Source organism: Manis javanica, chromosome 12, assembly GCF_040802235.1.
Source record: "Manis javanica isolate MJ-LG chromosome 12, MJ_LKY, whole genome shotgun sequence".
In the NCBI taxonomy this organism is placed as follows: domain Eukaryota; kingdom Metazoa; phylum Chordata; class Mammalia; order Pholidota; family Manidae; genus Manis; species Manis javanica.
This window is the reverse complement of record NC_133167.1, coordinates 15,698,077-15,725,161: the sequence shown is the minus strand read 5'-3', so window position 1 is coordinate 15,725,161 and position 27,085 is coordinate 15,698,077. Positions and strand designations below refer to the sequence as shown.

General features: G+C 41.1%; 1 protein-coding gene across 24 annotated transcripts in view; it reads left to right on the top strand.

The window, feature by feature from the left end:
- The window catches only part of LOC118972023 (uncharacterized), a 501,400-nt gene that overhangs the window by 51,117 nt on the left and 423,198 nt on the right, over positions 1–27,085 (top strand). For 3 of the 24 annotated variants that reach the window (XR_012123496.1, XR_012123505.1, XR_012123514.1), the window contains exons 4-5: positions 11,964–15,682; positions 18,309–18,401. The exons of 13 other annotated variants lie outside the window; for them this stretch is intronic. The gene's annotated coding sequence lies outside the window, so the exon portion shown is untranslated. Of the gene's footprint in view, positions 1–11,963; positions 15,683–17,675; positions 17,730–18,305; positions 18,402–27,085 lie in introns of all 24 variants that reach the window. 8 more of the 24 variants (XR_012123506.1, XR_012123498.1, XR_012123500.1 and 5 more) reach the window with 4 other exon arrangements.

Below are 27,085 nucleotides of genomic sequence, written 5' to 3'. Positions count from 1 at the left end.
ATTTCTAGAGCCTCCCTCTGTTCCAGGTTTTCTTGGGTTTAGATAAGAAGGGAATCGTGAGCAGCCTTTTCTCTCCTGCATATCCAGCCACGTACTGTGGGTTAACTTTCATGCCCAGTGATGAGAATCCATCTGCAAGGGCTGCTGGATCAGCTGCTCTTACCACCAGAGCATGTGTTGAGTTCTGGTCTCCATCCAGCCTTACGACAGGGACTCAGAAGTTTGACACATGGCCACTACTCCCCAGAGTTAGTCACTTAGCCAGAAGGAACATGAAGTGACTTTTGTAACAAGTAGGAAACCATTGCAGGAAAGAGCTGGGGATTGGAAATATGGAAAGGAGTTTCACAGGTACTCTCCCAGGCTTACACATTTGTCCATCTGACCCAAGTTCTTTGCTGAACATTTATTCTCTTGTTTATTTATTAATTCATCTATTCCTTCATTAAGTAAACATGAATTGATCACTAATATATTTCAAGTACCTTGCTGGATACAGGGGATATAAGAGTGAGTAAAAACAAATACCATTCCTGACAGTAAACGAAGAGCTATAGCAATACACATAAAATTACAAGTGTGGTAAGAGCTGCAGAGGGAGAGGCAGCAATAAGGCCAAAGACGCTGGCATATTTATTTTTGACCTTCAGTATTGTGCATGTTGCCTGATGCCTAATTTCTTAAAAGGCTTTAGGGATGAATTAGAATAAGATTTTGCGGCAGTGACAGAAAATTCCATTTACTTTACCCTGTACTTACCCATCCATGTTCTTTGAGTAATAGTTCACTATCCAGATTGTAAATTATCTCCTTAATTTTTGTTTAAGAGTCTTTAATTATGAGAACAATGGCTTCTGGTTTTGAGCTTCTCTGACACCCTGGTGACCACTTGTTGTCCACACATGTGCCTCCTTTGCCACCAGGAAAGACAGAAGAATTGGCACCCTCAGGAGAAATGGGACAGGAACTAAATGGCAAATACTTCACCATTTCTTCCCTTGGATGGATATCCTGAAAAATACCTCTTGCTCTTTCTCTGCCTTGCTCCCACATCTTCACTCTTGGTCCTAGGATTGTACTTCCTAATAACACACTACTTGCCTCAGGCTCTGCTTTCTGGCCAAACTGGCTAAGATACCATGTGTTTTACTTTCCTGGATTTTCATCTTATTTTGTTAGAAGTGGGTGCTTCCTAAGAGAGGGTACATGGAGATACATTTTTTGTGACTTTAATATCTAAAATTATTTGAACAACAACTGCTAAGAATTTGCCTTTGTGTGGAATTCACAGTTGAAAACAATTTTCCTTTAGAATCCTGAAGGCATGGTCCTATTTACTGGCTTTCAGATGTTGAGAAATCTAAAAGCCATTTCTGACTTGTTTATGTAATTAATTTTTCTTTTTACCTTTTCTGGAGGCTGTTTGGATTATCTTTTTATCCCAACCTGAAATGTATGACTTTATGCTTCGTGGCTTCTCATCCATTGTGCTGGGAATTCAATACTTGGATGATTTTAATGATGATGTTTTTCATTCCTGTTCTCTTTGTGTTTCTCTCTCCGGGTATCTTACTAATAAGATATTGAGTCTTTTAAACTTGCCTTCTAATTTTTTTATTACTTGTGTGTCTTTTTCTTTTGCTCTGTATGCTGGAAGATTTCTTCTTCAACTTTATCTTTCAAATCTTCTAGTGAATTTTTAATTTCTGCTCTTAAATTTTAAATTTTTCAGAAGCTCTTTTTTCTTGAATATTAAAAATATGTCTGTGTTCCTATTTGATGTTTGTAATATTTTTTCTCATTTCTGTCAGCATTCCCAGAGTTGAGTGGGATTAAGGAATGGAGTTGTGGGTGAGGTCTCAGCAACTTGTATGCATCTATTCCCTTAACTCTCCTGTTCTCAGTTCAAAATCTCTCACCTGATTATGGTCTGGGGTGTCCCTCTCCAAAGAACCTTCACTTTTGCTCTTTGCAGTGTGGGGAGAAATAGTGATTGTTTTGTACAGAATGAGGGAGCAGATTTGAGCCTTTGATTGTCCCTTAAGCAGGCTTTCAACCTATCTGTACCTTCAGCATTCGCTTCAGCCTCCTTTCCAAAGGAACTTGTTCTGCCTTTTCCAAGGTTTTGGAGAATTCTTTGGTGAAAATCTGGTTGGCTCTTAATTTTTCTCACTGCTATTTTAACATTCAGCTTCTTAGGTCTGTTATCATTTACTGCTGTTCCATTTCCTCCCCAGCTTCCAAGTATTGCCATGATCTCTTCTGCCATCATTCCCATTATTGTAGGATTATAATCAAAACATTCTCTTCTCTGTCATTTTAGTTGGCTTTTGAGCATATGTAAAAATCCATGATTGTGCTCAATCAACCATCTTCACATGGAATGATTTAAATGGTCTGCTTTATGGATTATATTTGCATAATGCAATACCATCAAACATACAGCCTGAGAATTTACTTTTGGAAGAAACAAATTTTTGAAAATTCTTGTCAGTGTTCAACTCACTGGCATAATAGCATGTTTTAAAGATGCAAATATTTAGTCAGTGTCACAGAATTGAAATTGTAAAGTTCATGAAGTTATGTAATGGGGTTATACAAGTTTCATTAGATAGAGGATCTGGGAGGATGGTGTTTCTCAACTATTGACACTTTGGGGAACATAATTAATTCTGTGTTGGGGAGAGCTATCCTGTATATTGTGGCTGTTTAGCAGCATCTGTGGCCTCCCCCGACTTGGGACCAGTAGGTCCCAAGTGAAGAAAACCAAAATGTCTCCAGACATTGCCAAATATCTCCTTGGAAGCAAAATTGCTCCTGATCGAGAACCAGGAGCCAGCAACCTTTTAATGTAAAGGGCCAGATAGTAAAATATTTTCAGCTTTGTAGGTGATACTGGCCCTGCTGGCACTTCTCAACTCTGCTATTGTAGAGTGAAAGCAGCCACAGACCATATGTAAAAGGGTGGGCATGGCTATGTTCCAATAAAACTTTATTTATAAAACCAGGCGGCAGATCATGTCTGGCCCATGGGGCTGCAGTTTGTTTCCTACTGGTGTGGTACAAGAGCAGAGCCTTTAGAGACAGAGCTGGGTTCAAGCCACTTACAAGTTACTTGGTCTCCAGTAAACTGCCTACAAATCATAATGCCTAATTCATGGCCTTGTAGTGACGATCAGATAGAAACTTAAATGAGAGAGTTTCTAAGATACAGTGATACTGTTAACCTTTTCTGGCCTTTGTCCAAAGGTTTGTAACTAAAGCAGTGTTATTACCTATCAATAACCTCCTTGTAAAATCAAATGTATCTTTCCCCTGCACCAGATGGTGAGTTTCTGGAAGTCAGCAAATGAGTCAATAACATCTTTTTATGTCTTTTTACTCAGTGCTTAGCACCATGTTATTGTTTATTAAATGTATGATGAAGGAACAAATAACTCTGGGCATTCTACTGCACTCAATGCAGTATTATTTCATATTTATGTTTTTACTGTTTCTTAACAAGAAATACATTTTCAATAAAAGACTTAAAAAAAATCTGTGCTTCTAACACTGATAGACACGATTAGCTATTTGATCCAAAGATTTGTAGATGAAATGGTCTCACAAATACTCATAAGAAACACTGTGTACTTTGCCACACTTCCCAAAGATCTGGAATGAGCCAGTTTTCTATTAAGCATATACTATTAGGAGCACAAAACATAGTATCATTTTTATAATATTGAAATCGATTATTTTTTAGCATATTAAAAAACATCATGTACTTCTTATTGCTTCTCCCTAAATTACAAAAATTGAGCCTGTTTTCAGAGTCTAATGATCTACTGCTAATATTTGTGGTACATTTTTTCCTGCTGAAATATATGCAATAAATTCTAATTCTTCAGAAGAATTGAGTTTTTGAGGCAGACTTAGCTTTCTGTTTATTACTACAAGTGAACTGAATAAGTTAAAAGTAATGGAACTGAGTTAAGGGCTAGAAGACTTTGGGATTCCATGGCCATTGCTGGATTTAAATTTTATATATTCCCTTAGGTCCAATGAAGGTGTGGAATGTGAAGCCTTTGGGCTATTGTCAAGCACTGGAAGAGATGAGTAGCTTTACCCTGAAAACTTTGGAGAACAGTTTTGCGGGGGGAGTGTGCTAATTCTAGGCAGTGTTGAGGGAGTCATGTCCTGACTTGGAAACGAAGCTCAGCTGTGGAGTGCTTCAGAGACAATCTGATGCCTCTAAGTTCCTAACAATGGCATCCAGTTTTGGTATTGTTCACTTGTACTCTTGCTTTGTTGAAGTCTGTGGAAAAGAAAAAGAGTAAGCGACAATAGGTACGAGAATGTGATATCACAGGCCAAACTCAGAGCAGAACAATCACTCACTATGTGGGAGGATCCAGACCCAGGTTAGGGGAGGGTAAGCCTGACAGCTGCTCAAGACCCTGATCTTCAAGGCACACTGCAACATTTACACTTTCCTTTGGGTGCAGCCTGTGTGTGATGCCTGGTCACTGTTAGTAATAAACAAGATGTGCAAAGGTCTGGCTCCTCTGTCTCCATTAGAGCAATTCTTCAGTTCTAGAAGCCCCTGCTGTAACTGCATTATAGTTTAGCTTCTTCCTTTATTCTGTTGTCATTCTTCACTTCTCACAGGGGTGGTTCCCAAGAGCACTTTTCAATAAATCTCCTGCACCAAAAATCTGAGGGTTTCATAATCTTTTTCCTGTTCAATTTGACCTATGGCAGTTGACAACATAAGTGGTCTTGGAAGACTGTAAAATGGGATTTTGGAACTTGGTCACCCCCCAGCAGGTGGATTTGCATTTGTGAGGTTTAGGGGAAGTAGTAATTTAGGGACTATGGTATTGGATGACTGTCACTGGAGGCCTCTGATGCATTGGAAAAGGACAGTAAAAGGCTAAGAGTGATTAATTGCAAATAGAAGGTAAAGTGCAAAAATCAGAGGGCCTCTGTATTAGTTTGCTAGGGCTACTATAACAAATACTATAGACTGGATGGTTTACGAAAAGAAATTAATTTTCTCACAGTTCTAGAAGCTAGCAGTCCAAAATTAGAGCATTGGTATGGTTGGGAAGGATTCTGTGCCTTCTGTGAGGAAAGGATTGCTCCACACTTCTCTCCTCGACATGTAGAAGGTTTTCTTCATACTCACATGCATTCTCCCTGTATACATGTCTGCATGCAAATTTCCTCTTCTTATAAGAGCATCAATCGTATTGGATTAGGTCCCACTCTCATGATCTCATTTTAACTTAATTACCTATTTAAAGATCCTATCTCCCAATACATCCATATTCTGAGGAACTGGGGCTTAGAACTTAAGCATATGAATTTCGAGGGGACACAACTCAACCCGTAATTACCTTCCTGGCAACACACAAAGACAATCTCATCTCCCGTAGCCGAGGGCATAACACATTAAAGACTACAAATAAGAAGACTCTTTGTAAGAGTAGCAGAGCTCCAGACAAGGTTGGGTTCTCAGCTTTGATTGATGTTCCAGAATCAGGGCTTTGATTTGAGGGAATGGGGCCCTGTTACTTGGAATGAATATATCTAAGATAATACACTCAAAAGTCCCTGATTTCTTATGAACACTGTGGACCTGTAGGAGCAGATACTCCTCCTTGGTAAGTGCTTCTTCTTACTGGCTTCGATATGATGCAGAGGATTTTAACAAAATTTCACAGAGGGGTGGCTTGAACAAACAAACAGAAAATTAGTAAGACACTAAGCAATGCCTCATTCTGTTTCCACTTCCTCTTCTGGTCATCAGACCAATAACCACATAAGCCAGCTTGGAACATGCTGAGTCTGCCAAAGGAGGAAAGGATCTACACCCCCAGGGGCTGTGCGAACAAGTCAACACATGCTGGCAGGACCAGGAGAGAGTGTATAGCACTGGACTGGAGGAGAATTCAGGTGTAAGGGAAACTCTTTTTTTTTTCTCCCTATTTTCAATACTTCTGACCTATGCCAACAAATCTCCATTTCTTAGTGGACACTGACTGGGTTTTCTGCATATTTAACTCAGTTTTTATACTAACTGTGTAGAGTTAGCCTAGATCCCACAGGCTCCGGGCTCTGTTCCATAAGACCATCCCCGATTTAGATACCAATCAAAAGTCCCGGTTGTCTGTGCTTCTGAGTGACCAGCTATGAGCTGGAGGTTCCAACAATCCCCTTTGGTGTCGATAAAGCATTCACTTACCTTTACCAATTTGTTATGAAAGAATACAACTCAGGAATAGCTGGATAGAAGAGATGCATAGGGGTTGGGGGTGTGTGTGGAGCTTCCATGCCCTTCCTGGCTGTGCCAGTCTCTCAGCACCTCAGTGTATTCACCAACCAGAAGCTTGAATGTCCCATTGTTGAAGAGCTTTTATAGAGCTTAATCATGAGCCCTCCCAACCCCCTTCCTTTTCCCAGAGGCAGGTGGGTGGGGCTCAAAGTTCCAACCTCTGGTCCCTTGATCTTTCTGGTGAACAGCTTCATCCTGGGGCTCTCTGGGGCCACACCCTAAATTACGTTACTAGAACAAATTCGGAGATGCTCAAAAAAGGCTTAATTAATAATCAAAGATACTCCCATCACTCAGAAAATTACAAGGGTTTTAGGAGCTCAGTGCCAGGAACAAGGGACAAAGACCAAATATATTTCTTTCTATATCACAGCAAGACAGAACATAAGTTTGGATAACAGTTATTGAAATGGCAACACTTGCCCAAATGCAATATTTAATCCTCAGGCAAGAACCTAGTGTTATGGACTGAACGTTTGTGTGTCCCTGAAGTCCATATGTTGAAGCCCTAGCTCCTAATGCTGTCTTTGGACATAAGGGCTGTGAGGAGGAGAAAAAAGGTAAAATGAAATCATAGGGGTGGGGCCCTACTCTGCAAGGGCTGGTGTCCTCATAAGAGAAAAACACAGCAGAGCTCTCTCTCTCCACCACCTGCATATGCAGTAAAAGGGCAGCCATCTGCAAACCAGGAAGAGAGCTCTCACCTGGAACTGAATTTTCTGGCACCTGATTTTGGACTTTGCAACCTCCAGAACTATGAGATAATAAATTTTTGTTTGTTCAAGCCACCCATCTGTGAAATTTTGTTATGGTGGCCCAAGCTAACTGAGACACTCAGGGAAGGTTGTGACCCTACTGCTTGGAGGAACATAGATAGGACTGGATCTTGAGGGTGCTGGATCAAGGAAGAAAGAATTTAAAGTTAAATAAGAGAGTTTATTGCTGTGAGAATGCTTTCTGTGATACAGGATTTAATACTGGCAAGGTCTCAGGAAATGTTGTCACTTAACATTGGTTTGGCCCTTGAATGGAAAAGTATTGACCCACAGTGAGTGAAGTAGGAATGCCAGAACTTCTGTGTAGAGGAAGAGATCAGAAGTCTTAGGGAATTGTGCCTGATATAATGGATTTACTCCATTTGGCCAGAAGACCCACCAATTAACTATGTTCTGTGGGAGAGGCTCAAGACATTTCATTTACTAAAACAGTAAGCAATGTCCTAATGAGAAGGGCAGTAGCATTCATAAGAAGAACAAAAGGGCATGTCCTTTGTAGGCCAGCACAGATTTAGGAAGATGGTATTATAGAATTGGGCCCGCAATAATGTAGATGATATGATTCTGTGAAAACAGATGCAGCTGATGGTGCTTAATTAGATAAGCAAAGTGGATGCATTTATTACAATGTGCGGCATGGTCCAAGTGGAACCAGGGGCCTGACCTAAGAAGAACTATGGGGATGGTGAATAGAACTTGGTGCTCTCTATGATGGGACAAACTGTTAGCCAACAAAGGTATTGCTTTGAAATGCCCTTCAAAATACAAAAGAAAACAAGGTTGGATAATCAGCAGATAAAAGGTAGATATGCCAATTAAAAATCATCATCTGCTGACCAGTTTCTGAAACTGAGCAGTTCTCAGATCCAGGACCTCTTGAAAAGAGGGAGATGTTGAGTCTTCAGAAGGAAGAACCCTGTGACACCATGGCAAATATGTTCAGTAATGGTTACTGCAAGACTTTCTCAAAGGCGACTATAATCACTTGCTCAAATCCTCGCATAATGAGAATAGAAGAACACCAAGACATTTTAAGGACTTCTGCATGTAGGATCTGAGTTGACAGGATAGGATGGGGGACATAGGACCAAGTGATAAAGGGAATTTTGGCTCAGGTCCTTGGGCTTGTGGGTCTTATGGGTCCATGATGAATGAGTCATTTACTTTTGGTCCCTGAATGGATAGTTGACATGGTATATTTGTCAGTCTGAAGAACTCCCACAAGTTCCTAATCATGAGCTCTGATTTACTGACCAAGTAATATGAGAAACTACCAGCTTTGAGTGTGACACAGAGCTGTCAGGACAGAGCACCGCAGCAGGTCCAGCGTGTGATCAGAGTACATGATCCCTCGGACCTTCTGGTACTAGAGGTATATGCAGTGGGAAAAGGCACTGGTAATACTCGGCTGGTTGGTCTTGGGCCAGGAGGGAAAGACCGGGGACAAGGGATCTGGGGAGGAAGCAGCATTCTTTGAGGTGACCAACTAAGTACTTGGTAGGAATTTGATTATATTGAACCTCTTTCATCCTGGATCTTTGTTTTTGGCATTTACCCTGGAAATAGCAGATATTGTTTTGATAGGAGTATCCTGCTATTGGGTATGGGTTTGCCTTTCTTCCCTAGTGGGCTTTAGCAACACTACTAAGTACTAGACGGTTTGATCCAGTCACATGAAACATAGTAACAGGAGCTCAGACCTCTCAAGGGTGAGAATCTTGGTTACTCCACTAGGTAAGTTACCAAGACCAAAAGTGATACTCATCAAGGATAAGAGGACTCTAGAATGTGTGGTAAAGGAGGGAGAAGAGGAGTGCCAGTTGCTGTTTAGAAACCAGCTGCAGTGGTAGGGATTGTAGTTTGTCCCATAAAACTTTCTCATATGAATTTCTCTAGGAAAGAAGACCAACCCAATATATAAGAGTCATTTTCAGATAGGATGAGTTCTCTGTAAGAGGTAAATGGCATGCAAAGAATAGAAGGCAGTGGATAATATGCTATAGCACCCAGATTCCCCTTCAAGATTGAGGACTATTCTCCAGCTGATGGCCACTGACGGCCCACAGCTGAGTCCCTCTTCAGGAACTGTTCTCAACTTCAGGGAAGTTTTGTCCAAGCTTACACTCCTTCCGTGGAGCAGTGCCTGCACCCATAGACTGGTTGATGTGGGGGTACAAAAAGCAGGACCTTTGCCTTAGGTAGGATGATTCTGAAGGACCGTTCCATCTCCAGAGCTCCTCATAGGACTGGCTGAGGTCTATCCCACAACCAGACCACAGTTCATCTTTTCCTTCTGCCAGGTCCTGTTTCCTTCACCCCTTGCTAGTTCTATTCCTGAGAGTACTCCCCAATAAACCCTCTGCATGCAAATCTCAGCAGCTGTTTCCCAGGGAGCCCGACTTGTGATGGCTCTTAACTGAGTTTGGGAGGAGCCCCTTGAAGTCTCCTCGTGTTTGTTACCCCTATCCCAAGTGGGGTGTGAGTGACTAATCCTACCCAGTTAAAGGAAAACACTGGATGCAGTGAAGGAAAAACAGTGACATGAAAAGTAATTTCAAATAAAGTTTAAATTATATGTTACTTTCAGGAAAATACCTTCATGTAATCATAAAGGAAGAAAACCAGCTGTCTCCTTCAAAAATAAAGGTTAAATGACTTTTAAGAACCTTAGGAGTGGACTCCAGAGGAGAGAAATTTGAGGGACTCTGTTGTTAAATGTGTGCTCCAAGATACCCAGAGCTTGGTCAGCATCTGTCCCTTCCCCTAAACATTTAGATTTCTCTACATCTAATTGCTCCTGTTCCACTGGGTGTTTGTTCTAGGAAGGTGAGAGTTTCCCCACTCTGCATTCCAGTGGTCCCAACATCTAGAGGCAGATCCTTCTGTAGGAAAGAGGAGAATTCAGCTCTTAAATAATTGGTTAATGGTGTAATCCATGATAGAGGGAAACCTATGCATATTAGAAGTTTTCAGTTAGCTGTGTGGACTTTCAGACTTCAGAGACTTACTGAAGTTGTTCCGCACATCTTGGATCTGAGCTCTAGAAGAACCTGAGGTCCAGGACTCTGAATGCAAACTCACCTGAGAATAATAAGGAGCCTGGGTAACTCAGACGATGCGACCCGATTTCTGTAGAGCTTGAGGCATTCTCTGGACACTGAAGGCATCCCTGATGACAGTTTGTTTACTTGTCAATTTGATTCTTTCTCAAAAAAGAATGCAAAACATGCAAAAATGTTTTTGGTTTCTGTTTTTGTAATTGTTTGCAAGCTGGCTAAATGGTAATTTACTGGTTTTTATTTGCTGTTTAGAGATGCTACAGCTTCCTTAAAACATCTTCTACATTTTTCTTCATTTGTTTTCTAATACTAGGAAATAGTGCACATACCCAAGCCTGCATTTTCATCATTTTAGGGACCACTAGAAGAGTCTATTTCCTAAAGGAGGCAAGGATGGGGAGTAGGCGGAATGTGCTGAGAAACATGTTCCAGAGTATGGTTCACCCACACAAATGGGAGTGGAATAAGAGCTCCCTGCCGCAGAAGCAGCTAGCAGTTTTATCTTCATTCTTTCCACCTCCTTGCTTCAAATTTCCACAACTGAGAAAACAAGAGTTTGTAGTCTTTTTAATATGGATTATGTCAAGTGAGGTTATTTTTAAATTTAATGATGACATCTGGCCCAGGGACCTTAGACTCCAGTATTGTTAGATGACGTCCTTCTTTCTTTGGTTTCTGTATTTAGCATCCTTCGTAAGTTAGCTGGGGATAAATACAGTAAACAATGATCTAGGTTATTTTGCATGGACTCCACTTCATGGAAGCACTAGGGATGCAGATATGCTTTCCCCTTTCTAGATATCATGAGGCAACAGTTATCTCACAAGACCTCTACCAGGATTAGTTTTAAAAATTGATTTTAAAGTAATACTTCTGCCTTGAGGTTAGCTTATATCCTGTGATGATCAGAATCATTCCATGTCCACCAGGATTAAATTTCAACATTAGATGCTCTAATTGGTCTGTGTATCTGCTTTTTCTATCCCTGGCTGAAGAGTATAGTTATATACACCCATAGCTGAAACTATAGTCCCTGCAGTGCCCAGAGGGGAATAGGAATGTCTCGCATATAAAGAGTTTCTGAAACCTTGCCCCTCTTAGCTTTGAGAAGGAAGACTAGCTCTCTAGTGTAAGATCACTTTTAGGAACAGTGCGAAATAGATACAACCCCGATGGACTGTCCTCACCCGAGAGAGAGGAATTAGGTTTTTCTCTTAGTCTTCACCAATTTTGTTGGCTTAGCTAAATAGAGTAATACAGGTGGCCTATCAGGATGCTTCTTTACATATGAAACTTGACTAAATCCTAATTTACAAATAAGGCATAATGGAGCTCCAGAGTGGTGCTAAGGTGGGCTCCTCAGACCCTACAGAGCAGCAGCCCCTCATGCCCTCTTGTTCCTCATCCCAGGCTGTTTCTGGCACTGGCATTCAAGACTCCTGTGCACTGAAGAACCGTGGATGCTCTAGAAAATGTGGACAAGCTCTAATTTAGTAACAATATCATATGCTTGTAGTCCTACTAGCTTTATTCTGTGAAAAGTTTAGACAGAAAGAGCCTCCTGGGTGGTGTGACTTGAGAAGTGCAATGCTTTTCTGTGTTGTGGAGCCTACTAAGGCACCCTTCTTCTTACCACTGTTTGCCATTCCCATTTTGGCATCACTTCTTTGGGTTAAAGCACTATTACTATTATGGGTCCCTGTTAAGAAAAAAAAAAAAGGCAACTTTATTTGAAAGGATCACCATATTTTGTTGGAATCCACCATTAAATGCTGACCGGCAGTTTTTCTATGATAATACAGAATACAGAGCTGGGAGAAACCAGATCCCCCCGTGAAGCTGAGTGTAGATGAGAGGCCCTTGCTGGATAGTGGCCTCGCAAGCTCAGACACTGGACAGAGAGATGTCGACGTGAAGAGAGACATGAAGAAGTGGCTTATACAGAAAATACTCTCCAAGGCAGCAGATTCTGCAGCTAAGCTGGGTCATCCTCTGTAACCATATGGCAAAGTAAGAATTGGGTATTTCTAGTAGCGAAGAAATGGAAGACTACTGCCGTAATGAAAAGAAAGGTTTTCATTTCTTTTCATTTCACATGGACCAAGCTCTGAAAGAGTTAGGATTTTTCCAAGGACTGGCTGGCTGTCATTTCTAAGAGCCCAGTGGATTTAATGGACACTAGTGAGCTAATTTGTTACTGTTCTCTGAATAGTATGGTGGTGTGTGTGTAATGTGGGCAAGCGTGAATGAAAAGAAGCTCTCCTCGATATGGAGAAGGGGGTTGGATGACATGACAGGTAGTTAATCAAAAATTTCAAGCTCTGTATTTATTAGATTTGGTGTAAAGGCACTTCTTCTGAATCCTGTTTTAATATTCTATTTTTATTCCTTAAAAATAGTCATCAAATTTGTTTCCTTGTGTCTGCTTTTCTTGATTACAAATGTTCTCAAATGTCAAGACCGTGGAAAATGACAACAAACTATCAATTCCTCATGCTAACAAGCACCACATTTACTCCAAAAGATTGTGAAGAACAAGGGAGAAAAAAAAAGAATCACTACACAGATGACTTAAATCATGTCGTTTATAAAGATGTAGAGAAACAGACTTTGGTTAGGGTGCAAGCTGCTTGGATTTGAATTTAATTTAAAGATGGACAGTTTTTCTACAGGGTTGGCATTTTGTCTTCCTGAAGCCAGAATAGATTCCGTCCAGATGCTTTGTGTTTTTTGCCCTGAGAGCAAACATTTACATGAGAACTGAGCTGAAGCAGCTGAACAAAGCAACCTTATAAATTCTAAATTTGGGTGATTGCATCATTGAAGTCCCAACCATACCAAGAGTCAAATTCAGCTTTTGTTTTTATTGAGCATTGCAACTAATTCCCACTGATCAAAGATAATTTAATCTCTCCCTTTTTTCAATTTTTCTCTTTGGCAAATAAATAGCACTGTGAAGGATGGTATGGGAATCACCCTTCTCTCCAACAGCCACACAATTCCACAATTGCAAGGGGAAACTGGAATGGAGAAAAGGCAGTGCGTTTTGGGAATTCATTAAGCGTCTGAATTCATTAGAAGCTGGAAGGAGATAATTTAGACCTTTTTTGTTAACACCATAATTTGCAACTGTATAATTATCAGGGTTTGCTTTTAGTCTGGGGAAAAATTTCATATTTATACTTAAATGAAAATTATCTACCCCTTACAGTGACAAAAATATGAGCTTCTTAGTTGTGGCTACTGGTAAGATGTGGGGTTTTGGAATCCCCAGTTCGCTTTCTCCTAATTGGGTTTTACAGCCGGGGGTGTGGGCAGTGGAGGGACATGGGGCCCAGGACAGAGATGGTGCCTGTGTACTTAAGCAGAAGCTTGTGGCTGGAGCCCTGAAGCTCAGGTCTTATTTCCGATCTGCTCAGGTCTTCAGCTGAAAAATAACAAAGGCACAATCGTTATGGTGAGCCCATATTTTTCAGGGCCCAGAACTTACTCAATTTAGAAGTCCCCCTTTAAGCAAAAGAATATAAATATTATAAATTCTAAGTTGGGCATAAGGCATGGGAATGGGCCACTGCCATGAAAGGGCCTGTAGCTTAAGCTTTATTCACATTAGGGCACATCCTCTGGAGGTGCTGATGTAACTGGGAGAAGGAATGATGACTCACGGGTTGCCCCATCACTCAAAACAGAGCTGCCGCTTGTGCTGGCGGGGCTGCCTTTCAGAGGGAGGTAGTGAGGTCTTCTCTAGAACAGAGAGGGTGGAAGCAGGAGGCTGCTGCCCGACAGCAGGACTTTTAAGGTGCTGTCCCATCAGTCATGAGCCTCCACTGATAAGGCAACCTCTGTTTTGTAAACATGATTACTCCTAGGTGGGGACAATTAATTATGTGTTTGAACTCCTGTATTTCAGACAGTCATAGGCTGTACCACGCAATTCTCACAGCTGCCCTAGGAGTTTTCAGCTTCATTTCGTAGATGTTGACTTGATCAACATCGCAGAGTCAGCGAGGGAATGTGGAGTTAAGCTTGGAGACGCCCAGCCCTGAAGTCCACGCTCTGCTCACCCAACCCTTGTTGAGGTGTGCTTAGGGGCCCCAGCCATGGGCCGCAGCTCTGGGGGGGGGGGGTCTCCCTGGCAAGCTGGTCAGCCCGCCAGAGAGGCACTCTACTTCTTGGGAAGATGACCCCCACAGACTTCCACCATGCCCTCCTTTCTGGTTTGACAGCTGGTCGCTGGAAGAGAAATATTTACTCGGCAAAGTCCTGACCTGGAAAAATGTCAAGTTAACAAGGATAATTTTGCATTCGTTGGGGTAGTAAATAACCATAAAGTGGCCACATTCACTTTGTTGTAGGGATATGCACTATGGTGCGCCCTCGTCCTGATGCTGTTTATAGAGGGTCCATTTCATGACAAACAGACCAGATTCTGTGAGTAATAATGATTTATCCTCGGCCTCACCAGACCTGGGATTGCTGGGGGGAGAAGTGTTGCTTAGAAGACAGACACAGATTCTAACTCAGAATAGGGCTCTTTTGTAAAGAAATCGTCCTTTTCCAAAGCTGCTGTGCCTTCTGTTCCTGGTTGTTCCTCACCCCTCTTTGCTCTCTCTCCCTCACACACACTCCTCATAGGTAGTAATAAAAAGTTAACTAGGATACAATAGCATGTGGATACTTAGTTTCCTAGAAGCTTCCTCAAACCCTTGGGCAGGAATGGCTTTCCCTTTCTCACCAATTCCCCTCTACCAATTTCGTACTCAGAAACATGTTCTGTTGAGACCAGCATGCGTCTGTTACACTCCGGATTCACAGTGATTTAATACATATTTCTTTTCTGAAACCATAAAGAACTGTGGTTACTGCTCCCAAAGGTAGGACATTTTTAAAGGCAATGAAGTGGAGGCTTTTGACGGGAAGGCTTATGTGAAGGGAGCAGCCCTGGCCCCCTCAGAGCTTTCCAGCCTGGTAATCAAACCAAAACTCACTCCCATTCTTACGACTGCTCGTAGGAGCTTGGAAACAATAACTGTGCCAGCGCAGGCTCGGAACACATTGAAATAGGCCTGTCAAGTGTCACTTTATACAGGAGGCGATGGAATATGCGCTGACATCATGTAATCAAAAGGACAAAATTACACTGTGTGTCTTGCCTGGGAAAAACAGGCTGCAGCTTCGCAAGCTGTATTTCAAGCTCCCTGCACAGAGCCGCGACTCCTTTCTTTCTTAACTCATGGAGCACCTATTTAACTACACGGTGGTGGTTTACAAATAATCAAAGTGTGGGGCTGTTTTGTGTGTTTTTCAAGACATCAGCTCTGGTGATTCAGATAAAATCCAACCCACCTCAGCAGGTACTAACTTGTTTAAGAAAACCAGCTGTCAACAGGAAAAAGAAACTCAGAGGGCTCACCAGCTTAATCATTCCCTTGGCAGGCCTGAGAAATTCGTTGCTTGACTTTTTTACATGACATGTTGGGCAAATGCAGAAAGGCAGTGCCTTCTATCAGTTGGGAGTCAATTACGAGGTGAGTTGGGGTGTTTGCTCTTTAAATTACCCAAACGGATCGAGATTGAGGGAATGGCAGAAACTTTAAGGTTCATGCCGCAGAAGCATCCAGTGTTGGGATACGGGGAAGAGGAGTTCGGAGCAGGCACCGAACACTGGGGAAACCCTGTGTTCTCTCCTCTCAGACTGCAGGCTGAACAGTTTCTGCTCCTGACCTGTGTCCCTGAAGACTCTCATCTCCTGGTGGCTGCCATTGAGTTTTCTCCTTAGGGATTACCTGCAGGGCCATAGGCAAAGCTATTACAGAGATTCACTCTGTCTGTCCTGGGCTGAAATTTCCAGCCTCTCCTGGAAAAAAACAAAACAAAACCTTTTCTGAATTACAATTAATTTCAGATGTGCAATGCAAATGTCATATGCATACTCCATGAGATGGGGCTGATGTTGTTTCTAAATGTAGTTTTCATCCACCTTGGAATTCACAAGGCCTTTGTTCTGTAAGCCCCCAATATTACAGGCTAGGTGTTGGATTGCCTAAGAGTCAGCATCTTCCTGAAAGGCATTTTAAAAGTATACCCCCTTGGTCAGCACAAAGAAATGTTTTTATATTATAGAGATATTTTATAAATGGCTTCATTGTGAAATATACCTATCAAAAAATGGGTAAGACAGTTTTCTTCGGTATTTTCTTCGGTAACCAAGAGAGCTTTCTGGCAGGAAGATTATAAATAAAATGGTAATACATGTACCAGCCAAAGGCAGTTTTGCATTTTATTTTAGTCAGTGGAGGCAAAAGTTGGTGGGAAGGGGCCAGGGGAAAATACATTTGGGCTCTGCTGATGTGCTCTGTGAGTGAAGCTTAGGTCCTTCGCAAGCAAGATATTTCTCAAATTTGTGGGATGTTGCTTAGTAAGTAAATCAGGATGGCTGGCTTTTCACTTAAGATGAGAACTAGACCAAAGCCACAGCCAAACACAGCAGTCAGACAGGATACCTCTCACTGAACAGGTTTCATGCAGAAAACTGACTTGAACAGGAGGTTGGTTAGGTCAAAAAGAAGTATGGGAAAAAATGAGAAACAAAGTGGGTATGGTAAAGTTCCAAAGGTTCATGTAAAGGAAGTTAAATAGGAATGTTTGGGGGGAATGCAGTAATAGTGTGGCATTTAAGGGTGGGTACACTTTGAGGTCAGAGTGCTTGATTTAGAATCTTAAGTCCTACTGCTTTGTAGCTGTGTGACATTGGGTGATTGGTTTACTATCTGGCCTTAGTTTCCTTAGTTGTCAAGTAGGGCTAGCAATACACATATCACATAAGGAATGTTACACTAGGGAGTCCATGTAAGGTCTTAGCATAGTGGTGGCACATAGTCAGAACTCAATAAACATAAGTTGCTGTTGCTACTAACTAGTCCTAGTTCTAGTTAGCACTGCCACTTCTGTGGGTCTGTCAGAGGTCCCAGTATCCTCAGGATGGCCAGAGTTTGTAGAAGGGAACTGCCTAGTTCAGCCTGTCCAAGACTTACTTAAACACTGACCCTTTTTCCATAAAACATCTGGCTGGATTTATGTTTTCTGGCATATTGTTTAGGAAATATTGTGACAGACACATCCTTATGAGATCCTGGCTCACACTCTTTAGCATTGAATAGAGAAATTCCTCTCACTTTGCTCTCCTTACTCAGACTCTATGTATTTTGCTCAGCTTGACTCTGGTCCCCTTTTCAAGAGCCAACCCCCCTCCCCCAGTGAGTGCTCAAATTCTTTCTCTCAATTCAGGTGGCCCATGTCACTGGCCTTGTATTGTCACTTGGACTTTTTGTCTTGGTTTTGTCACTGCTTTGATGGATTTCTTGTCACACTCAACTTGTCTTTGATTTTATTTTAACTAGTAAGTCTTCAGCTTTGCAACTCTTTACTGACAATTGTTAGATCTACTATGCTCACTGAAGACCTAATAGAATGTAGGTTCAGTGAATAGTTGGAGATTGAATTGGAACTTGATTTCCACAGGTGAGTGTGAAGCCTCCCCCTCATCCTCCCCAACTCCTTCCAGAGCCAGTTGAGGTAGGGTATTCCCTCCTTCTGATGTCTTTCCTAACCCACAGGACAGTATCTACTACACAACAATCTGAATTTGCTGAGGAGATAGTATTTTTCTTTTATTGCATTTCTTTTCTCTGAGGTCAATATTTTGTCCTGTTTCATGGTATTATATTTTCCTCTCTCTTTAAATCTTCTTATTCTTTTCTTTGTGTTACTGAGTGAAGCACTGGTTTAACACATTTTATTGACCATTATTTGATCTACTGTGCCTAAAAATTTTGTCTGTTGATAGATGGCTGGTTATAAGAATAGATGTCATACTCCACTGAAGAGATTGAGAGCAGAGGCTCTTGAATTAAAACAATCTGTCTTTAGCTCTATCATTTACTAGCTGTATGACCTTGGGCAAGTTAATTGAACTCTCTCTACTTCAGTTTTCCCCTCTATAAAATGGGCTGCCTTATAGGGTCGCTATCAATGTTAAATAAGACAAACGAAGTATCTTTTAGCATGGTGCTCTGCACCAGGTAAGGCTCCTAGACATTGTCCAAAAATTTAAGACACACTTTCTGCTCTCTTCAATCTCACCGTCTGGAGCAGAAGCGGGCTTTTTGAAGGAGGAAGGATTTGAACAGGAAGCTGCAGATGTATAAGGAAGAGCTGGAAAGACGACTTCTGGGGAGAGAGTGACAGGTGAGTCTGGCACAATAGACTGGAGGCAAACAGTGAGAGTTCTGAATCCCAAATTTTGGAATTTTATAGGCAACGGGGACTCACTGAGCATTTTTTTTTTTACAAAATAGTGATTCTGTTCAGTTCTGTTTCAGGAAGCTAACTTTGGGAATAGTAAGGAGGAGGAATTGGTGCAGAGAGAGACCAATTAAGAGATTAAGTTTCATCATTCTTTTTTTTTTTTTCCCATTTCTATTTCCCCTGTTTCAGTTTATTTCTACACAATAGGAAAAAGTTTTTCACTCAACTTCCGCTGATAATCCTTGACGAGACTTTCCTTGGACTTTTAAATCTCCCTTTGTCTGACAAAGCCTATTTGATTCACCTAACCCCCAGGAATGCATTTAGAAACAAAAGAGATCATACCTTTTATGTTTTATTTGGAAGCCTCAATTCCCATATTTGCTGACCACTACCGTGATGTTGCTTCGAGGAATCAACATCTGTCCGTACTTCGTTTGTGTTCTGTGTTCTCCGATTAGTGCCCAGTTCCAAGTTGAGTGTTATGTTGATGCTCAGGAAAGAAAAAAATATAATAAGAGAGATTGAGATAACTATCAGTCTCTTGATTCCAGTAGATGCATAACCTTGGGGAAGCAAAGTTTGCATTTTGTTCTGGAATCCTCTGAAACAATAACCCTATTTACGCCAGAAACAGTTGCATGGTGCAAACTTTCAATTCAGTCAGATGCACAGCAGCGTCTACTGATGACCTTTCAGCTACTTGGCAGCACCTTCAGTCTGCTTAAAATAGAGCACTCATACCTCTGGGCACCTCAGTTTTGAAAAACAAACTAAACCGTCAGATAAGACCATGGGGACCTGAGCTTTATCTACTGCTACACACTCTTTAAAATTGATTCACTTTTCTGCCAACCCAATATGTCCATGAAATACCCTAGCTGCTGCTACAAGAACAATTATTATTCCGTCTGAGGTGACTCGTATGGTCTCAAGGCCTTGCAAACATCCCTTTATACAGAGATGGATTGGAGATAAAGCAGACATGAGTTGGCACGGAAGGCAGACAATGACTGTCAGATGTGCCACACTGTGATAGCTGGAGCACTGCCCCGTGGCCTTATGGGAAAATGCACTTACATATTTCCCATGGGCCAGTATGCAGGGAAATGTGCTAAATTTTGTCTGAAGACAAATACTATAAGGTCTAAAAGGCCTTCAAATCTGAATTGTCAGAAATTTCAAATCGACAGACTTGAAGTCTGTAAGCAAACACAGAAGTCCCTATGGAGACTTCAGTTCACTTGTGCTGTGTCTTTCCCTATAATCTAATGCCAAGTTGCAATTAAATGTAATTCAAGATATACATAATTGCAAATCTTCCAGAAGAGATGATTTTTTGAGAGCTTCAAAATGAGAAAATGTGCATGTCCTTTTATAGGTTTCATTGAAACACAGTTGATTTAAATAAATCCACATGCATATAAAGTGCAGTGATTGATTTATCCACAACAAAATGTACTGTTGATGTCTGTATGTAGAAATATACATACTGATGCATTTCTCAAATTAATATTAATCTCATTAGTGATATAATGATGTGAAAGTGGAAAAACCATCTCAGTAGCCATTTTGTAATTTTTATGTTAAAATTCCAGTTCATATTGGCCTTATAAGGCAAAATAATTGTTTTGATTTCTGAATTAAGATGTATTTGTATTGTATAGCTACAGATTAGTTCCCAAAGATTCATGAGGTCATCTCAGGCAAATGTGAGCGATCCCTTAGGGGTATCATAGTACATTTCCTATTAAGGAAATAAGTAGTACCATCTGAAGCCAAGAGAATGGGGACATCTATATTTTCAAGAAAAAACAGACACAGGAAATTTTAATCCTATCACAAGAATGAGTTACAATAAAATTATACTCCATTCTTTTCCTGAGTCCCCAAAGGATACTGACACAAGATAACTGGATTTTATTCAAAAGGTTTTTTAGTCAAACTGAACACCTCAGTGAAATAAGAAGCAGTGTTAATGTTTGAACTGAATACCAATTCAACCAGAGTTATCAGTCTCATAGGCTCATATTTTTACCCAGAAACCATAAAAATGCAGAATTGTGGTTTGTATGTCAGAGTTCAAGTACAAATGGTAAGAACAAAATTACATCAAGGTAAGTCTGATTTCTGTAAGACATACAAATCCCCTTTCATCTCAGAAAGTTCTTTACAGGTCAGTAATTTCAGAGCAGCAAATGCGCATTCTGAACAAACCATTCAGTTCTCAGATTATTTGGGGCTTTGACATTGTCCGTGAGGTTCTACTTGAGTCTTGAGGGAGAGGCAGCCTCCCACTACAGTGGAAAATAAACCAAGTCAGTGGATTCCGATTCAGGTCTTCTTGAAAAATTCAAAGGTCTTTTGTGGTGCTTAGAGAAATCCAGAACATTCTAGATTTGAGCCTTCCAAGTGTCCAAGGGACTCCCTGTGACTGGGTGAGAGCCATGGGAAGTTACAGCCCAGGGCTGCACCCAGAAATGGCTCAGTGTTTGCTTCTCATCAGTCTGAACCACAGTGACCTACCCTCCTATTTTAGCATTGAAAGCTGACCAAAGTTGAAAGTTATTACTAGAAGTAAAAACAGTTTTTTTTTTTATTGCATCTTGAACTTCACCTTCTGCCAAGAATACTGAATTGGAATTACTCTCTTCCTTGCCCATAATCCAAGCATACTTCGTTTCTATAATTTTTGAACTACTTATTACAGTGTGCGTTCATTAGGTTAGAAACACAGATCTGAGCACATAAGTCTTCAAACCTTTACTATTTCTTGGCTTCATATTTAACACGCTTCTCAATCTGGCCTAGCCCTGTACCTTCACTGTCTCCTTTCAGTTTTCCCAGCACACCTTGATTTCTTAGCTGTACCAGCCAGGTTATTGTTTCTAACCTTGACGTTTTATGCCTTGGCTTGTGCTGTTCCTTCTACCATCTCATCACTTACACTCATCTTTCAAGGTCTCTGACAAATGCCAGCCACTCCCTTACTCACTTTCTCAGCTCCTTGAGACAGAATTAATAAAACCCTTAGCTTTGTTTCCTGAGTACTTTATATTTCTGTTTTAGCACTTACCATTTCATGACTAGTGAAATAGGAGAGCTTGTTGTTTCTTGTGCTAAAGCTGATATTCTTTGAGTCCTGACAGCATATTCCTAGGTAGGAGGAGCTCTAGGGTCTGAGAGCCCAGGGTGTCTGGTGATTCCTTCACATTCGTGAGCCATGAAAATTATGATAGCAGTAAGGTCTGGAGGCAGACTGGATGTGGGGCTAAAGTCTTCTGGAAATGACCAGGAGGCTGGGAGATGACCGACCATAACAATTAGAGAGCAAGTGTGGTATATTTGCATGACGTGAGGCTCAAGGGATCTGTAGTTTTCACAGGAAGTGTGGGCAGTGCTGGACTAGAAGTGGCAACAAGAATCAGGCAGGACGTTCTGACCAAGTGAGAAAACTGAAGCCTCCTCCATGTGAACAGTCTCCAGGCAGTTCTCAGGGGACATGGATTCTAGTTAAGACAAGGGATAAGGAGAATATTCTGAGAAAGGATGGAGGGTGGAGAGGAGTCTGCACTGACCAAGGGACAATGGGAGGGCTTGAAACGGAGGGGCAGGAGAGGAGGTGGGTCAGACTGAACACACAGAGCAGGATGCAGAGGGACCTTGGGGTTTTTGAATGGTAGTCAAGAAGATGGTGGTGTGAGGCCTAGTGTGTTGGTTCTGATGGTCTCTGCTGTGAGCCTGGACAGCTGGGCCAGTCGCTTCAAATGCTTCTCTCTGTGATATGGTGGAGCTCTTGGAGACTTCTTGGGGTACTGGTGGTTCATGTAGACTAGGACTTCATCCTGGCTTGGTCTTGAGGTGTGTGCAAAGGTAGCAAATAGGTTCACCTCCGTAGACTTCTACTTCCTTGTATATAATGCAAGAAGATTCGATTCAATAATCCTGGAGATTGATTCTAGCTGTTATTGTAAGAAAAGTTTTACTTACCTTCACAGTGAGTTAGGCAATTCATATTTCTTACTTTTTGCCAATCTAAAGAGGGCTACTTCTTAAGGACTAGAAGAAGAATACATTATTTTACACCTTCATGCAAGAAGGATTATTTAGCACTTACTTTGTGTCTCACATTGGTGGGTTATAAAAGAAATGGATACATTTTGTGTCCTCTTAAGATTTCTCAGGCTGTTGGAGAGGCCATATATGCTCAAAAATAAATGGGGTCTGTTAATGTCAAGTGCCTTCATGCAAACTTTGAAAACGAGAGCCCCACCCACCCTGCCCAGTTCAGTCCCTGCTTAGACCAATGCCCTTAATGTTTAACATTTTTATTTGAACCCCAGTGTCTTATAGGGGCTAATCAGGCAGTTCATGTCCTCATGGTTCAAGTGCTTGAAGATTCTAGTGTTAGGCTCCAATTTAAAGTGTCTTGGCCTCAAGATAATACAGAGTAACACTTCAGTGCCAGAGGCAGGTTGGGGACATATGTTTACAGCCCTACAGCCCCTCCTTTTGTTTTACTTTGATCAGCTGACTATCCCCTGAGAAAGTTCAGAGGTAAAAAGATATTTCTTGCTCCCTGCTTATAGGAAGGGAAATACATCCATGTAGCCTAGAGCTGATTGATCCTAAGAATTATTGCTTAGCTGACCAGACACCTTCTTAATGAAATTATAGCAAAGAAACCCTCCACAGAAGTGAGGAGACGTTTGCTTTAACTTTTTTTCAGACAGGCATTCATTGCCTGACCTATGATAAGTCACTTCTTATCACTGGTTCTTTCTCCTGGAAAAATGGGATATTTGGATCAGAGGGTTTGTATACCCTTCCAAGTTGACCATTTGTGGTTCCAGAAGTCCGCCTTGAGATGTTATGATCAGGAGGAGACTGGCTGTTAGGCTATTGAATGACTTGGCATCTGAGGACGACCGATATGTTGGCTCCTTCTATTCAAATTTAAGATTTTTTTTTCTAACTGTCAAACATGGTTTGGATATTTTTTGGAATTAGCGTTGTTCCTGCGCCTAGACTTAAAGTATCTAGAAATGGAGAGAGGTGACTAAGGAGGCACACTACAGAATTTAACAATACCAAGGATTTAGGCATAAGGTTGTTTTGTTTTGTTGAAAACACAATCTTGAATGCCTGGAAACCTGAGGAAGAAAATACTGTATGTGTTTCAGAATAGGCTGCAGATGAATCCATGACCAGTGAGTGATGAGGAAGTGTGTGTCGGCATTTTTCTCCAGGAATGTCTAGTCCTTAGAGTGCTCTGGCACCTCATGCTTTGCTGTGTCCTATAGGCCACCAGTCGGTCACCTCTGATTAGGAAATCTGCCATGGAATGAGGTCGTCTTTTAGGGTCACAAAGAAAGAGGCTGTGCCACAATCTAGCCATTATTAGTGAAGGGTCATTTTACTTATTTTGTATTTTTAGCTGTTTGTACAGTCATTGTCTGGACCATTTTTATGTGACATTAGGGAAGTTATTCAGTTGTTCAGAGTGTCCACTCCTTCATCTGTTAAAATAAGCACATCAGCTTCACAAGGTTGTTATGAGAACTTTATGAGATGATGTTCATGAAAATATATCTTAAACTGTTAAACACAATGGACGTGTGGGTTATTATGTCCAAGTTGGTTAAGTAATGGCTAATACAGTTATTTTTCTTTCCTAAACCCCCAAAGACAATAATTTTCTTTACACCAGATTTTTTGGTCATCACTGTTTTGTGAAGTATAATCTACTTCATTTACTTCTGATCAGTTTGCCAGTTTGGTAGCTTTGGATCAGACCTGACAAATTTTCTGGAAATCCATTCTGAACAGGACTGTTTTTGTTGGAACTCCAGATCATTAATTGAGGTTTGCAGTGGCCAAGACTTTACCACAATTGAAGAAATAACCATGGAAGTCAGACTGAGACCTGAATTCCTTCACATTTGTCCATTTAAATATGATCCTCAAAGTATCTGTTTTACTCACTATGCTGCTTAATTTGTCTAAAATAAATCAGGACCCAGTCAGCACTCAAATCCTGGAGTAATTGGAGTTTCTGGTGTCAGCAGTAGCATTCACATATATTCTGCCATAAGCACCCACAACATTTTTCTTTATGTATGCACAGGAAATATGAACTTAGAGGGTGCCTTTTGCCTGCAATTACAAGTATTAGGTGGGGTTATTAGTTCATCTATAACTGGATATAAAATACTGCTATTTAAATAGGGCTAAAAGGCTGTTTGTTTTTATATATTGGTCCTACCTGAAAAAAACAGAATGGGAAATGAATTTGATGAATATATTCCAATTTATCATCATGGAATATACATAGAGTATCTCTCAAAACTACTATGAGTCCATATGCGTAGGGGATAAGTAAGCATATGGATAGAGACTTTAGAAAGATTGATGTCTATTCTGACCTTAATTAATTAATGATTCGTTATAAGAGCAAGTAAAAGAACACACATCAGACAGAAGTCAGATTTGATTGTGTTGACTCGATAGTCAGCAGTGGTACCCTGTCTGCTTAAAGTCTGTGCAGTGTTTTGTTATGAATAATGGTCCAGAAACAAGATGAGAAATAGCAATTCAGGTAAGCAAAATCTTCGTTGATACACTACAATTGTTTGATGTGTTTGAGGTTAGGGATCCCTCCTTTTTAGGGTTCTGAACAGAGGGAGCTTCACAAGCAGATTGATAAGCAAGGGGAATGCATTCAGTTTCTGCCTGGTCTATACTTTGGGACAAGGGTCTGTACTGAAGGCTTCTCCTCATCCACCCATTCAGTCACCAGTAGAGATGCTTGAACAGCAGAGAAGTTGGGAGCCTAGGTAACGAGTCTGTTTCCTGATTTTCTTTTCTTTTTTTTTTTTTTTTGAGAGGGCATCTCTTATATTCATTGATCAAATGGTTGTTAACAATAATAAAATTCTGTATAGGGGACTCAATGCACAGTCATTAATCAACCCCAAGCCTAATTCTCGTCAGTCTCCAATCTTCTGAAGCATAATGAACAAGTTCTTACACCGTGAACAAGTTCTTACATAGTGAATAAGTTCTTACGTGGTGAACAGTACAAGGGCAGTCATATCACAGAAACTTGGGTTTTGATCATGCATTATGAACTATAGACAATCAAGTCAGATATGATTATTCATTTGATTTTTATACTTGATTTATATGTGAATCCCACATTTCTCCCTTATTTTATTATTATTATTTTTTTAAATAAAATGCTGAAGTGGTAGGTAGATGCAAGATAAAGGTAGAAAACATAATTTAGTGCTGTAAGAGGGCAAATGTAGATGATCAGGTGTGTGCCTGTAGACTATGTGTTAATCCAAGCTAGACAAGGGCAACAAAACATCCACGGATGCAGAAGATTTCTCTTAAAATAGGGGGGTGAGGTTCTTAGCCTCCCCTCTGTTGATCCCCAATTTCTCTCCTGATGGCCCCCCTGCGACTGTGCCTGTCTTAGGTTGTTCCTCCCTTGAGGAATCTTACCCATCTCTGGCTAACCAGTCACCTTGTTCCCTGATTTTCTACGTTTGGGTTTTTTTCCTGCACCACCAAGCAATCCTTGGACACTAGCTGTGTGCTCTATATTTTAACTCAATTCTGATCCTCTTTACCTGGACAAAGCATCAAAATCCTCATGTTAGGGGCTCAGTCCCACAAAAATTCCCTCCTTTTCAGATGCCAGTAGACAGTTCAGGTTCTTACCTGACCAGTCTGTTCTGACTGACTGGCTATACATCAGAGGTTCCCATGACCCCATTTAATCATTAATTAATTAATGTCAGAATAGACATCAATTTTTCTAAGGGCTCTATCCATATGCTTACTTATCCCCTAAGCATATGGACTCATATAGTAGTTTTAAGAGATACTATATCTATATTCTGTGATGAAAGGTTCAATTAATTTGCTGAAATGGTTCACAGAACTCAGAAAGCCTGTTTAGTCACTGGGTATCAGTTTATTACAAGGTATGAAAGGATACGAATCAACAGCCTGATGAAGAGATACATAGGCCAAGGTCCCCACCAGAAGAGCATCTGTCATTGTAATGTTTGCACATGGAAGCCTTCAGGTTCCCCAGTCTGCAAGCTCTCTGAACCCATTTTCTGGGGTTTATATGGTAGCTTCACTACATAGGTCTCATTGATTAAATCATTGACTACTGGTGATTCAACTTAATCTGCACTCCTCTCCATCAACTTAATCTGCACTCCATCAAGGGATGGGATGAAAGTTCCAACCCTTCAATTATATGGTTGGTTCCTCTGGCAACCAGCCCCCATCCATAGGTGGGTTCCAAGCATCACCTCATTAACCTAAAAAGGTCACCTCGCTCTCATTACTTAAGAAATTACAAAGGTTTTAGGAGCTCTGTGCTAGAATCAGAGACAAAGACCAAATATATAAATCACGCTCCCACATGGCCCTGTAGCCTTGGGCTTACCATAGGTGGACAAGAAGCAGAGGAGGGGGTCTCTGCGCAGCAGTGGCTTTGAACACCAGTGAAGTGGCTCAGTGGTGGTCAGGCCAACACCAGGAAGATCAGCTACTCCTCCCTGGGGTGGGGAATGAGCAAGGAGTGGAGTCAGAGGCAGGCC